At 38.1% G+C, this 13360-nt stretch overlaps 1 long non-coding RNA gene across 1 annotated transcript; it reads right to left on the reverse strand.

The window, feature by feature from the left end:
- Positions 1–12476: 12476 nt before the first annotated feature.
- On the reverse strand, positions 12477–13117 carry LOC107765450 (uncharacterized). Its single transcript, XR_001643434.2, has 2 exons — positions 12988–13117; positions 12477–12806 (listed from the first exon to the last, which is right to left on the reverse strand). It is a non-coding gene; the product is annotated as an uncharacterized LOC107765450 (long non-coding RNA).
- Between the last annotated feature and the right edge of the window lie 243 nt (positions 13118–13360).

Here is a 13360-nt window from a genome sequence, read left to right on the forward strand (position 1 = left end):
ACTTTCTGAGAGTTCGTTCATGGGAATACCAAGTTCTTTCACAGTGTGGATTGGAAAATGTTCACTGAGGATCCTCCATCAACCAAAATTCGATTTACCCTTTCATCGCGCATATAGCCAACCAGGTACAATAGGCGATTATGAGGAGTGTCACCTAGCAAAAGATCGTCATTTGTAAATGTGACCTTTTCCTCACAAGCATTAACTTATTGAGGAGTGGACTCGATGGGCTTTTCCGAAGATGGTGCCAACGGTAGGTCATCACTCTTTTCTTCCCCTTTGTCAGCATGGCAACAAGAGGCATCAATACCCTCATGGGAAATCCTCGTGCGGAACCAACTTGGTAAGAACTCCTCCAAGGTCACTGGATGTCGTGGCTTTTGAGGATGGTGCACCTCCACTTTTGCTTTCTTCAAATATTTAACTGGATTCCATCTACTTGATCTTTTCACCATCATTTTCCTTGTTGGTTGTTCTATTGATTCTTTTCATGGGCTCATTTTGTGGTGCCTACGACGAGTCACCAATGTCCAACCTTCATCATCATCATCAGGTTGATTGACTTCAGCTTTGTCGCTCTCCAGTAATTCTTCATCTTTACTTTCTTTAAAACCACATAATTCATCCAGACTGAATGAGCCAAAGGTGATAGAGACTTGGTTTGCGCTTGCTTTCTCATCTTCAAGCACGATCTTCTTTTCGCGAGCCAAGTCCATGACTTTGTCCTTGAAGACAAAGCACTTCTCCAGAGGGTGGCTTACAAGTCGGTGATATTTGTAGTAATTTGAGTCATTTGTTTTCTCAGCTTCATTTGGTCGCTTCATCTCCGGAAGCTCAATAAGATTCAACTCGAGGAGTTCTTCAAAAATGGATGGCACATCAGAATCCAGGAATGGGTACTCTTTCTCCTGCATTTCTTTTAGAGTCAACTTTCCACTTGGCTTATCTTGAAAAGAAGTGGATTTCATACTCTGCTTCTTGCTCTCCTTCGTCCTGAATTTCATAGGTGACGTGTTGACATTCATAGCTTCTTTACTTTCAGACTTGGGTACGAACTTGCCCCACTTCCTGACTTCTTGTCATTCCCTTTGCGAGGTTCATAGATGGGCAACCTTTTATTTCCAGCAGAGGCCATGCTTAATTCCATATCATGAGCACGAGTTGCAAGTTCTTCAAATGTGCCAGGCTTGATACCTTGCAAGATGCAGCGCAATCCCCAATGCATGCTGATAACAACTAGGTCGGGAATCCAAATTAGAGTAAGAATTTGAGAAGTAAATGCGGAAGCAATAACAACAAGGAATTAAACAACTAGAATTAAAGAGATGAAAATAAAGGATATGGGAAGAATTCAAGGAAAGAATTCCAAGAACTTCCATGAACGTAAGTTCTATAGCCTTGACAAGATCAAAGTAACAACGTCTTGATTTATGGAACAAAACAAACGCCTTTACTTATAAAGCAAATCAAAACAATAGATTCGGATCTTGACCACTTTACGAGTAACTTGAGACAACAATTAATAACTAGTATTAATCGCCTTCTAAGAATACCACAAAGGAATCAAAGATATCATAAAAGAGAAGTAATCTTACTACCTTGAACTAAGAACTAGTAAAGGTTGAAAGATAAATCTCAAAGCACAAGTAACAAAGGTTCAAAAGAACTCTCAAAGTATGATATACTTAATCAATAAACGTTGTGTCTTATGAATGAGAAGAACTTCTTATTTATAGGAGTTAAAAGCACTTAAAATAATGTAGGGGTTGCTAAAAAAGTCATCTAAATTAGGTAGGGGGCTGCTAGGGGTCACAATAGCCATCAAACTTAGGTAGGTGGCTCCTAAGGGGTAACAAAAGCCATCAAAATTAAGTGGGGGGCGGCCAAATCCTTTTGGGGCAGATTTGGGCCTTAAAACTATTAGTTTAGGCCATTGGTTTGGACTCCAATTGGGCTCCTTTTGAAACACCCCCTTGTGGACCTCTTTTAAGGTCATTTTGAGCCCTATTGGTGGACTTCAAGGGCTGATTTGGTAACCCAATCTTCCTCCTCTTGGACTTCAATTTGGACTACCAAATAATTGTAAAACTTGGACAATTCATCTCCTTTGGGCTTGAGCTCTTCCTCTACAATTAAAAGCTTCTTTATTTGCCATTGAAGTCTCGCAACCTTAGTTTGCAACTCTTTAGCTTGAGATCTTGTATATGGCCTTGGAGTTTCCAAAACTCTATCCTTGTCCTTGATGTTATCACCTAGCCAATTCACATCCTTTATCCTTGAGCTCTTCCTCCCAATTAATAGCTTCTTCATTTGTACTTGAAGTCTAATGATCTTGTTTTGTAATTCTTTAGCTTGAACTCTTATTGAAGGCCATCTTTGAGATTCAAAAGCTTCATCCATGTCCTTGAATAGAGTTGAGCTTCCTAGGATGCTATCATTCCCCTCTTCTTGAAGAAAATTCGTCCTCGAATTTCGACCTTGCAAGAAAAAGAAAACACGCACTAGTAAATGGTATCCACTAATCTGAAAAAATAGTAGGAATAAAATAATATAGTGACAATGTGTCCATTTAACCCAATCAATCCTAATAGGTATAAATACTCCCTTATAAAGAATATGGACATCATCATCCCAATAAAATTTATGTCTACCTAGATTAATACAATAAAAACCTCTCTTAGATGCACCATGCAATGGAACTTGCAATTCGATCTTGTCGGTACGGCAGTCCATGAGTATACATGACAAAGAAATTATAAAAGAGTGACTACACATCCATTTAATATAAGTACCTTTACCACATTTATCAAACAAGATACATTCATGATATAGACTACTAACTACAATTACAAATCTCATGGATTCCTCTACATGAAAGAGTATTTGATCACCAGTATTACAACAATCATGCATATCCTCTTTACTAGAAACAAATACTTTTACAAGCTTACAATGAACATGACTTGAAGAATGACTCCCCATCACATAACAAAGATCACATTCTTTAGCACATGAAAACTCATTAGCCGCTTGAATAAGATAAGAAGAAATATTTAACTCATTTGCAAGCCTCTTCACAGAAATTCAATGCACAATTTCATGCACTAAGTAATCATTTATGTCATACACAATTTCAAAAGGAAGCGAATTACTCTTACACATTAACTTAGATATTATAGTTAATGACTTGATGTGCATCAAAATATCATCATCTACAAAAATTATAAAGTCACCAATATAAGAAATAAGAGTGTAATTCATTACCTCCAAAAATACCTTAGGTGTTCTAGAAAGACCAAGAATGCAAATAAACCAATTATACATACCATACTTGGACTTATTTACCAATGGAACATCATCACCTTGTATTCTTTTATGCAATGACTCCACCTTAGCAATGCTTTTAGGCAACTCCATGTCATAACCCTGTAAATAAGAATCGAAATAGTCAAAAGGTTTAATAACAAAGAATTTAATCAAGCTTTTGTCTTCCACCATCCAACAAGAATTGATATTGCCGAATTTATGTTGGAATCCAATTGGATCTTTTGCCACCATCTCTTGCGCCTCACCACTCCTTTCAAAAGGTATTTCATCACGTGGCTGCACAAAATCACAAGAACTAAAACAAGAAAGAGTTAATGGGTTAGGAAGTAAAGAAACTTTTTTCTTGCTTACACTCTCTTTGGCTTTTATCGCAAGACTAATGTTTTCCTCACCCTTAGCCTCTTTTCTCTCACTAAAGAGTTCTTTTCCTTCACTCAATCTCTCTTGTTTCTCTCTCTCTACCTTACAAACTTTGTTTCTCTTATTGCTTTCTCTCTTTTCTTTTTTCTCAAGATCATTGTTTACCTCACTTGACATCCCACTCTTTTTACTCAAGACAACCTCTCCTTTTTCCTCTCTTGGAATGTCAACATGCACTCCCTTACTCCTCTCATTCTTTTCTCTCTCGTATTTTTCCATATTCTTTTTAACAATCTTTTCATCTGCACAAATTTGTGAGGGAGTCAAAGGTCCAAGACTGAGTTTCTTCCCATTAACCTCAAAAGAGTATCTATTTTTTTCGATACTATATGAAGCACTTCTATAGATATTCCATGGCCTTCCCAACAAGATATGAAAACGATTCATGGGAATGACATCACACCAAATCACATCCTCATACCTTCCAATAGAGAATGGTAATAACACTCTTTTATCTACCTTTACTCCTTTCAACATGTAGGGATCAATATGTTCAACACAAGGCAAGTTCAATTTCTCAACCATATAAGTGCTAATTAAGTTATAGTTAAATGCTTTGTCAATTCTAAGGGTATAAATTGTAGACATCACTTTAGCTCTTGTTTGAAAAATAACTTTATCATTGTCTTCTTTCCATTCGATATATTGTAATATCGACCTTTCAAGAGTCATAGATCTACTCCTTCCACTGCAACTACCTATTTGAGATATCTTGACATAGATTAAAGGAAATATGTATCTCTCAAATTTGGCTTCTTTGTTTTTTTTTCAATTGTTCTCTCACACACTTTATCCTTTTTTTTCTCTCGAAATGACCTTTGAACAAAATATTTTGTAGATTTATAGTTAAACCAACTCGTATGAAGTTCTTAGTAGTAAAATTCAGATTTTTGGGGAACTAATGAAAGAAAAACCAAATCCTAGAACTATTAGGCTCGGTTGAAACATGACGCGAACAAAAAGGAAAGGATTATAAGTTTAGATTAGAAAGAGTAAGAAAATCTAGGATCCCCTCTTCTTGTTTCCTTTGTTAATTTTTGGTAACAAATTAGATACAAAAGAAATATCTCGGAGAGCACGCAATTCTATTTTTTGTTCTAAAAACTGATTTTCGTTTTTTTTTAATTTTTTTTTCTTTTCTTTTCTTTCCTCTTAGTATTCAAGAAATTCCAAGACTTATCAAGAACGAAATCTTGATAAAAACCGCTCTGATACCACTTGATAACAACTAGGTCGGGAATCCAAATTAGAGTAAGAATTTGAGAAGTAAATGCGGAAGCAATAACAACAAGGAATTGAACAACTAGAATTAAAGAGATGAAAATAAAGAATATGGGAAGAATTCAAGGAAAGAATTCCAAGAACTTCCAAGAACGTAAGTTCTATAGCCTTGACAAGATCAAAGTAACAACGTCTTGATTTATGGAACAAAACAAACGCCTTTACTTATAAAGCAAATCAAAACAATAGATTCGGATCTTGACCACTTTACGAGTAACTTGAGATAACAATTAATAACTAGTATTAATCACCTTCTAAGAATACCACAAAGGAATCAAAGATATCATAAAAGAGAAGTAATCTTACTACCTTGAACTAAGAACTAGTATAAATCTCAAAGCACAAGTAACAAAGGTTCAAAAGAACTCTCAAAGTATGATATACTTAATCAATAAATGTTGTGTCTTATGAATGAGAAGAACTCCTTATTTATAGGAGTTAAAAGCACTTAAAATAATGTAGGGGGTTGCTAAAAAAGTCATCTAAATTAGGTAGGGGGCTGCTAGGGGTCACAATAGCCATCAAACTTAGGTAGGTGGCTCCTAAGGGGTAACAAAAGCCATCAAAATTAAGTGGGGGGCGGCCAAATCCTTTTGGGGCAGATTTGGGCCTTAAAACTATTAGTTTGGGCCATTGGTTTGGACTCCAATTGGGCTCCTTTTGAAACACCCCCTTTTGGACCTCTTTTAAGGTCATTTTGAGCCCTATTGGTGGACTTCAAGGGCTGATTTGGTAACCCAATCTTCCTCCTCTTGGACTTTAATTTGGACTACCAAATAATTGTAAAACTTGGACAATTCATCTCCTTTGGGCTTGAGCTCTTCCTCTACAATTAAAAGCTTCTTTATTTGCCATTGAAGTCTCGCAACCTTAGTTTGCAACTCTTTAGCTTGAGATCTTGTATATGGCCTTGGAGCTTCCAAAACTCTATCCTTGTCCTTGATGTTATCACCTAGCCAATTCACATCCTTTATCCTTGAGCTCTTCCTCCCAATTAATAACTTCTTCATTTGCACTTGAAGTCTAATGATCTTGTTTTGTAATTCTTTAGCTTGAACTCTTATTAAAGGCCATCTTTGAGATTCAAAAGCTTCATCCATGTCCTTGAATAGAGTTGAGCTTCCTAGGATGCTATCACATGCCTTGGATGCACATCTCTATGCCTGAAGCTTCACTGAGCATGTCTTTGAAGTTGAGTCTTGCATTTTTCCAACGATTGATAAAGTCGATAACTAGTTCCCCTTTCGTTGTCGAGTATTTGTAAGTTCTATCATACTCATAGTACGTCTCGTGCTATAAAAGCGATTGAGGAACTCTTGCTCTAGTTGATCTCAGCTATCGACAGATCCAGCCTCGAGGTCTGTGTACCAATCAAAAGCATTGTCTTTTAGCGAGAGGACAAACTACTTGATGAGGTAATCTCCATAAGTCCCAGCATTGTTGCACGTCTCCACGAAGTGTGCCACATGTTACTTTGGGTTACCTTTGCCATCAAACTGTTGAAACTTTGGAGGTTGATAGCCAGAAGGCATCTTCAACATATCGACCCTTGAAGTGTACGGCTTTGCACATGTAAGGGAGGATTTGGCAGCAACTTCATATTTGTTCTTAATGGTTCCTTCAATGAACTCCTTCAGTTGATCGATTGGAATCATCCCTTCAGATGAGACAGGGAGCCTTAGTGGATGCTACTTGTCTTGGGGGAGAGTCACTCTCTAGAACTTCTGGGTGCTTGCCGGGTGCATGGGTGGATTCTTCTTCCATCAAGATTCCCACCCTGTCTGTTAGCTTGTTAATTATGGCCTCTTGATTTTGCATGTATTTGGTCAAGCCAACAATTGCTTCCATCAAGTTTTCCAACTGCTCCTCCATAGATGAAGTTTTTGTCACCATGGCTTGCATGATTGTCGTGGACGACAGAGAGTAGCATGGATTTTCACACAGATTGATCTTTGATTGGCTCACGCTATGTGGTGTAAGTGGGGAGGATCCATCACTTGAAGCATCATCATCTTCCTTCACAGTAGAGTGCTTGGATCCGGAGAGGTCAAGTAGAGCAAGGGTTTCTTGATCTTTTCAGCAACATCGCTTCCTCCTTCAAATGCGTTTGTGGAAGATCTTGCTCCTTTTGAGGATGAAGATCCGAAAACAGGGGTTGATACAGACGGTACTTGGGGTGCTTGTTGTCCTAAAGATTGCTCCTCGTAACTGGTCTGAAGCTTTCAAAGGTAACATCGAGGATGCTTTCCACATCAGCGTAGAACCTGGAGTTAGTAGCCTTGGTGGAAGTTGAACCAGAGTTGATTTTCTTTGAAGCCATTTCTATGTTCTTGGACTTTGGTGATTGAAAAGTTGAGATGAGAGGTAGAGATTGTCCCACTGGACGTGCCAGAATTTGCAGACAATAAATTTGCGTCGAGAAAAAAAAATCAAGACCGAAAATATCGCAACAATCATAGTATTTGATTTCAAATAATATGAGCGTACAATCTCTATAAATCCTCTGATTCTTCTTTCCAATAGTAAATAAATTCAAGGGCCTTTAAGCTTGATCTTGAATATGTAGTTGTTGCCACGAACGATGATCTTGTTTTTGAGCTTGAGCTTGATTGCTTGAATTTGACCTTGATTTGTTCTTCGTTCTTGAGCTTGAACTTGATTTGTTCTTCGTTCTTGAGCTTGAATTTGATTGCTTGAAGCTTGAAACTTGTAGAGAAATTTGCGGTTTGATCCACGAGCTTTCTCTTGCTTCTTGTTATAACTTCTGGTGTCTTTTCTGAGTTATGAAGACCCCTATTTATAGTTGTGGGAGGGAAGAGTTATGATAAGAACAAACTTTTTCCGACGAATCAAATTGAAGTGTGACATGGCCGCATTTGATTGGCCAGAACATGTCACTTGCACACATGGCGCGATTTAATTGGCCTTTCAATGTGACTGGCCATGCCTTGTCATTTTGACACGTGGCATGGTCCTATTGGCTCTTCCACTTGACTTGGCGCACCATGTCATTTGACACGTGGCACTGGGCCTCTAGGAAGATGACATCTTGGGCCTGATAAGATGGGCTCATCATTTGTAGCCCAATTAAATGGACTAGCCCAATGGATTAAGGCTTATTTATTTAATCCATATATATTGGACTAATATAATTAATCTAATCATATTAGCCCATTATATTTATTTGGACCAAAATATATTTAATTGAAATCAAATCCAAATTTCATATGGATTTAAATTCAATAAAATTTTAATTGTCTACACCTTCCTATCAAGGGTCATGTCCTCGGTCAGCTAAAACTGCGCCATGTCTTGCCTAATAACCTCTCCCCACCTCTTCTTTGGCCTACCTCTACCTGTCCGTAGGCTCTCCAATGTCAACCTCTCACACCTCCTCACCGGGGCATCTGTGCTCCTCCTCCTCACATGACCAAACCACCTAAGCCGCGCTTCCCGCATCTTGTACTCAATAGGGGCCACACCCACCTTGTCGCAAATAACCTCATTTCTGATCCTATCTAACCTGGTGTGCCCGCACATCCACCTCAACATCCTCATCTCTACTACCTTCATCTTCTAGATATGAGCGATCTTGACTGGCCAATACTCATCCCCATACAACATCGTTGGTCTAATCACCACTCTGTAGAACTTACTATTTGGTACCTTCTTGTCACATAAAACACCGGAAGCGAGTCTCCATGTCATCCATCCAGATCCAATACGATGTGTGACATCTTCATCAATCTCCCCACCCCCCTGAATAATAGACACAAGGTACTTAAAACTCCCTCTCCTAGGGATGACCTGCGAGTCCAGCCTCACCTCCTTTTCCCCCCTTGAGTCTCGCCATTGAACTTACACTCTAAGTATTCTGTCTTGGTCCCGCTCAACTTAAGACCTTTCGATTCTAGGGTCTGCCTTCATACCTCTAATTGTGCATTCACACCGTCTCGCATATCGTCAATCAATACAATATCCTCTATAAATAGTATGCACCATGACACCTCCCCTTGGATGTGGAGCATCAGTACGTCCATCACCTGAGCAAACAAAAAGGGCTAAGTGACGACCCGTGATGCAGCCCCATCATAATAGGAAAATGGTCCGAGTCACCACTCACCGTCCTCATCCGGGGTCTTTACTCCATCATACATGTCCTTAATCAACCTAACGTAGACAACATGTAAACCTCTAACCTTCAAACATCTCCATAAAACCTCCCTCAGAACTTTATCGTACGCCTTTTTTAAGTCAATGAACAGTATATGCAAGTCCTTCTTTCTCTTCCTATACTGCTCCATCAATCTCCTAACAAGGTGGATGACTTTTAAAAGTCGAACGTCCCGGCACAAACCCAAACTTGTTCTCAAAAATAGAAACCCTCTTCTTTCACCCTTAGCTCTACCACTCTCTCACAGACTTTCATAATATGGCTAAGCAACTTGATACCCCGATAGTTATTGCAATTTTGGATATTACCCTTGTTCTTGTATACAGAACCATCGTGCTCCACCCCCACTATTCGGGGAACTTCTTCGTTCTAAAAATGATATTAAATAACCTAGTGAGCCACTCCAAGCCTGCCTTGCCCGCACTCTTCCAAAACTCTACCGGAATGTCATCCGGCCCGGTCGTGTGTCCCCTACTCATCTTATGCATAACCCCGTCAACTTCATCAACTCTAATCCGCCTACAATACCCAAAGTCACAACGGCTCCCGGAGAGTTCCAAATCACCCAGAACAATGCTCCTTTCTCCCTCCTCCTTCAAGAGGTTATGGAAGTAGGTCTGCCATCTCCAATGGATAAACCCCTCATCTAACAAAACTCTACCTTCTTCGTCCTTGATACATTTCACTTGGTCCAAGTTGCGCGCCTTGATTAACCTGAACAACCTCTTATCCCCACCTCGGCCCTCGAGTTCCTCATACAAACGACTAAAAGTTGCAGTCTTGGCTGCCTCAACTACTAGCTTTGCTTTTTTCTTAGCCAACTTATAATGCTCCCTATTCACCCTCTTCTCCTCCTCGTCTACACTTACCACTAGCTTCAGATACGCTACTTTCTTGATTTCCACTTTTCCTTGCACCTCTCCATTCCACCACCAGTCTCCCTTGTGACTATCAGAGTAACCCTTTGAGACCCCTAATACCTCATCTGCGGCTTCCCTAATGCACTACACAGTCGTGGTTCACATAGCGCTTGCATCCCCACTACTCATCCAAGCCTCCATAATCACCAGTCTGACCCCCAACTCATGCGCTTCTTCCACCAAGGCTCCCCACTTGATCATATGTTGGCTATACATCGCCTCTTCCTCCTCTTCCTCATGATCTCAAGGTCCATGACTAGGAGCCTATGAAGGGTCGAGAGGTTCTCATTCGGGATGACCTTGCCATTCGTGCAAATACCTCTATTGGACTTCCTGCAGAGTAAATAATCAATCTGAGTCTCGGCCACCGAACTCCGGAAGGTGACCAAGTGCTCCCTCTTCTTCGGAAAACTCGAGTTTGCTATCACCAAATCAAATGCTCTAGCAAAGTCTAGAAGAGACGTTCCTCCTTCCTTTCTATCTCCAAAACCAAAGCCACCATACACATCATCATACCCCTCAGACGTCGCTTCAATGTGTCCGTTGAAATCTCCTCCTATGAAAAGCTTCTCAGTATGAGGGATACCACGCACCATCTCATTCAAATCCTACCAGAAACGCCTCTTGACTTCCTTATCCAAGCCTGCTTGGGGTGCGTACGCACTGCGTATTTTCAAAGTAAAACCTCCAACAACTAGTTTAATAGTCATCAGCCTATGATTCACCCTCCTGACCTCCACCACTAGTTCCCGGAGGTCCTTATCAACCAAGATACCTACCCCGTTCCTTCTCCCACCCTCCCAGAATACCAAAGTTTGAAACTGCCCACATCCCGCGCCTTATCTCTTACCCACCTAGTCTCTTGTACACAAGCTATATTGATCTTTCTTTTCTCAAGAATCTTCGCTAACTCTCCAGATTTTCAGTCAAAGTTCATATGTTTCAAGACCCCACTCTCAGCCTAGTAGCCCTCTTACCCCCCCCCCCCCCCGTGCTGGCACTCCCAAGGACAAGACCTTAACCTACCATTGTTCACCAAATACACAATAATCTAGGAGTCATTACGCAAGCACTATCCCGAAAACAGGCGGCAAAAATAAAATAAATTACCGAAATATAATCTACCACTAAAGGTTGCAAAACAAGTGAAGAAATAAAATAAAGGTACAAATTGTTCTAATTAATTATTTTACTATGCTCAATATTTTATTATTCCAACATTATATACGCTTACACACTATTTTATTTTTTAATTTAAAAATAAACCTTATTTATTCTATAGATAAGTACATAAAATAAATTAAAAAGAAAAAAATCATAATATTAAAAAAAATTAGAAAAATAAAAAGAAGATAAAAGTTGATAATTTAGAGCGTAAAATACGTATTTGCAATCAAAAGTTTGAGAAATCTAATTGAGTGACCTTCTGAGTGCTATAAGCATAATTGAGTGACTTTGTTGTTAAAAATGAAAGAAAAATGACTTTAATAGGCAATTTCGGATAGTTGAGTGACCCTTTGAGTAATGTACTTCAGTAAAAAAAATATAGAGATTTATAGTGCTAGATAATCTTTTTCTTTTTGTCAAATTTTATTTTATATAATATTGAACTAAGAAGAGTTTAATGAAAATCTTGATTAGAATTCAGGCGCAACTACTATTAGTTTCTTCTTAAAAATGGAAATAGCAAAAAAGGGCGCTGGGAACTTTTGAATGTAATAAACTAAAGTAGTTGCCCAAGCCCCTCAATTTTCTCTTTTATCTATTTAGCCCCCTTAAGCTTACATTTTTTCAACGGTGTGAGTGTGTGATATCTGTTCCTTTGGAAAAATAAAGCCTTCCAAATTTATATTTCGACCCCTATAATTGGAATTGTAAGATTATATATAACTTTGAACAATTGTGTCCTTGTCCAATTGAATTCTGTTTGAAGTTTTATAGCCGCCTCTTTAATTGTCTATGCGTTTGTTTTCAGTTTTTACTTTCCTCTTATTTTACCTCTCTCAATTCCAAACAAAATAATAGCAAGAGATAATAAACAGTCAACCATTCATTATCTTGTTGCTAAGTAAAAAATGTAAGATAAGTATATATGCAACAAAGGAGAAATTAAAATACATCTGAAATAGTCAAATAATATGCAGTCATTGCTCATAACATAGATACCAAATTCAGAGGAGTATTTAATAATTCTGAATTAGTGAAAATATCAAATAGTAACAAATAAACATCTCTCAATATTATTATTTGAAGCTTCGTATATCGCCATAAAAACTTCATAAAGTCATATGAATGTAAACGCACGTAAATAATCCATCAAAAGATGTATATATATGTACATAATCTCATCGACATTCATTCTATATTCATATTACTCCCAAAAAATTCTCAGAAACCTTGACAAAAATTCAATGCGCCTAGCCCGGACTATATATGTGAAAGAGAAAATAACACATATAAAAATAGAATCCACAAACTTCAAATTTTGGATTCGTCTCGGGATATTAAAACTTAAGTTTGTAAACTTTTTCCATCCTAATTATGAATAGGAGGTTTCTTTCGGGCCGGAGTGTAATCTACGTCTATTGCTACCGAGTCTTTACAGTTTGATTGCTCTTCATTCTTTACAAGAATTTCTTGTTCACTCTTTTGAACTTCATAAAGATCAACTCGTAAATTCCTTGCTGCAAAAATAGAAAATAAAACCGAAGAATATGAACAATAATATAAAAACTCTATATTAGATAAATGACAAGATCTCTATATATATTTTCTAGAAAACTGGATTATTTCTCCATCCAATAAGAGATAACTAGAAATAAATAAATAAATAAATAAATAAATAAATAAGGAGATTTTGTTTACCAAGGCAAGTGATCAAGAAGAAGCAGAACAAGAAGGAAATGACCAAGAACCAATGCGTTTTTTGGTTACAAACAACCATTTTTGACGTTCTAAAATTTTGATTATAGAGATATATCTGCATGTTTTGTGGGTTTTATACAAATTCTTTCATTATTTATAGATAGACAACATAGATTGGAAAAATTGGGCAATCAATTTAGAGATGTCAAATCATGTAGCTAATTTATGTACCTGGAGAATAGCATGAGGGCCCTTATGCGGGGGTGACAATAGATTCAATATCAGCATTTTGCATGAGAAACCTTTGCATGATTGTATTCACTATTTGTGTATATAGCTCTTGTACGAATTACTATACTGAGGTTAGAAACAA

Source organism: Nicotiana tabacum, chromosome 11, assembly GCF_000715075.1.
Source record: "Nicotiana tabacum cultivar K326 chromosome 11, ASM71507v2, whole genome shotgun sequence".
NCBI classification, from domain to species: Eukaryota; Viridiplantae; Streptophyta; class Magnoliopsida; order Solanales; family Solanaceae; genus Nicotiana; species Nicotiana tabacum.